The sequence below is a fragment of the Vigna unguiculata genome, chromosome 11 (assembly GCF_004118075.2).
Source record: "Vigna unguiculata cultivar IT97K-499-35 chromosome 11, ASM411807v1, whole genome shotgun sequence".
Taxonomy (NCBI): domain Eukaryota; kingdom Viridiplantae; phylum Streptophyta; class Magnoliopsida; order Fabales; family Fabaceae; genus Vigna; species Vigna unguiculata.
The window spans coordinates 14,858,379-14,861,245 of NC_040289.1; the positions used below are offsets into that span (position 1 = coordinate 14,858,379).

General features: G+C 40.1%; 1 pseudogene; it reads left to right on the forward strand.

Annotated features, from left to right (window-relative positions):
* The first annotated feature begins 491 nt into the window (after positions 1-491).
* LOC114169183 lies at positions 492-2,619 on the forward strand (annotated as a pseudogene).
* The last annotated feature ends 248 nt before the right edge of the window (positions 2,620-2,867 follow it).

A 2,867-nucleotide genomic window follows, 5' to 3' on the forward strand; every position in this document is an offset into this window, starting at 1 on the left:
TGATTAAGAATTTCTTTTAAGAAATTTTTGAGACTAGTTTGGAAAACTCTGTCTAAGAAAGACTTGGTATTTAAGTTGTCCATTGTGACGCACCTCTCTTTCCTGGGAGTAGACCCAACGACATCTTAACTCATTTCTTTCTTGAAATCTTTCTCCAAAACAAGAATAGGAAGAAAAAAAAAAACACACAGGGAAACACTTTCAGGTGGACTTGCATAGTGCATGACTCGGGCCAATCCGGGTCAATTTTATCAACTTGATTCATAACTTGAAAGGAACTTGCGTAAATCACGTAGGAGACTTGATCTCAGGTGTTCTACTGAAGGAGCACCATCATCATCTGAACCTACCACTGAAAGTGTACCACTAGAATCACCTCCGTGATTAACATATCTTCTGATCCATCACCTGAACCAGAATTTCAAGAAGATAGAATGGAAGAAAGAACAATAAGAGAGTTGGCTTCACCGGATGCAGCAATTACACAAAACATGTGCATCCAATATCCAGATGGAGAATGTGAGCTTAAGTCTGGGTTAATCCATCTTTTACCCAAATTCCATGGATTAGCAGGAGAAGACCCGTACCATCATTTGAAGGAATTTCATGTTGTTTGTTCATCCATGAGACCTACAACAGTGACAGAGGAACATATCAAGCTTAAGGCTTTTCCATTCTCATTGCAAGATGCCGCTAAGAATTGGTTATACTGCCTTCCGCCAGGATCCATCAATACTTGGGAGACTCTGAAAAGATTATTTCTGGAAAAGTTTTTTCCAGCATCTAGAGTTGCTGCTATTCGCAAAGATATTTATGGGATAAGGCAACAAGAAAGAGAAAGTCTTCACGAGTATTGGGAAAGATTCAAAAAGTTGTGTGCTTCCTGTCCTCATCACCAAATAAACGAGCATCTCCTCATTCAATACTTTTATGAGGGATTGAGTATCATGGATAGACAAATGATAGATGCTGCAAGTGGAGGGTCATTGGTGGACAAAACGCCAACAAATGCAAGACAATTGATTGAAACTATGGCGTCGAACCATCAACAATTTTCCACAAGGAGTAATTCTATAACTCTATTGAAGGGAACCCATGGAGTAGAAGCTTCATATGTTGCAGATCACAAGAAATTAGAAGGAAAGTTGGATGACTTAGCAGCCATGGTAAGGACCTTGACAGACTTACAGAAAAAGCCTATCCCTTCTACTTTATGTGGAATTTGTGCTTCTACTAATCATCCTACAGAGGCTTGTTCTATGTTAAAAGAGACAGGGACGTTAGATAATGAACAACCTCAGGCATATGCTGCAAACATCTATGGCAATAATAGACCACCTCGGCAGCAATACAACCATGATTTGTCCTCCAACAAGTACAACCCAGATTGGAAGGAATATCCCAGCCAGAAATGGGGAAATCAACAGCGTCAACACCAACAAGTCTATGTTCCACCTCAACAGAGGCAACAACCACAACCAGCGGCAACCTCTGGTGATTCAAACATGGAAGCAATGATGAAAATGATGGCTGACATGATGAAGGGACAAATCAATGAGTTGAAACAGACAATGGAAGCAACCAATCAGAATTTGCAAAATCAGATTGGACAAATGGCAAATGAGTTAAATCAGATGAAGTCTCAACAAGGCTCAAGCAATTTGCCTGCACAAACTGTAATCAACCCGAGAAATGTAAGTGCTATTACTTTAAGATCGGGTAAGCAAATACAAGGTCTTGGGGATGCCCAAGAAGATGAAGATAAGGACAATGAAGTTGTACCTAATGATGAAAGAGGAAGATCAGATGAAGCAACACAAGCAACATCTGAAATGCCTGCACCCAGTGATAACTCCAGGTTGGTATCCCCTAATACTTCCTCTGAAAATCCTTCTCCTTATTCTCCTCCTCCTCCCTATCCAAACCGTTTGAAACCAAAAACTAAAAAGATGGAGGAGTTAGACAAAGAAATCCTGAATACTTTCAAGAAAGTGGAGATAAACATTCCTTTGTTGGATGCTGTGAGACAAATTCCTAAATACGCCAAGTTTCTCAAAGAATTATGTACACATAAAAGGCGTATTATGGACAAAGAGGTAGTGAACATGGGAAGAAACGTCTCTAGCTTAATCAAGAAGCCTGCAGTCAGAATGCCGCAAAAGTGTAAGGATCCAGGTATGTTTTCTGTTCCCTGCATTATACGAAGTACTAAGTTTGACAATGCTATGTTAGATTTAGGAGCTTCTATTAATGTAATGCCTTTATCTGTTTTTACTTCACTTCATCTTGGACCGCTTAAGTCTACTGGTGTGGTCATTCAGTTGGCCAACCGTAGCACAGTTAACCCTGCAGGTGTGCTAGAAGATGTGCTTGTCCGTGTGGACAAGTTAATTTTTCCTGCAGATTTCTATATCTTAGACATGAAGGATGATCAAGGAATGAGTTCAACCACAAATCATCTTGGGAAGACCATTCATGATGACAGCACGTACCAAGATAGACGTGCATGCAGGATCCTTGACCATGGAGATAGGAGATGAGAAGGTGCAGTTCAACGTGCTAGAAGCCATGAAGCACCCAATTGAAGACCATTCTTTGTTTTGTATTGATTTATTGAGTAATGTAGTGAACAAATATGCTTTTGGACTTTTGGACGCTTTATCTGGTTTTTCTTCTTCTTTGGATTTTTCTTTTTCGAATATTTCGGGCTCAATTTTAGACGAAAGAGAAAATTATAAAACAGGTGATGTTGAGGACGCGGTGTCACTATTTGATACCTCTGTGGCGTCCGAGTATGATGCTGAGGTGGCTGAAATTACCTTAGGCAATAAAATGTTGCCATCTGTGGAACAACCACCCATTTTGGA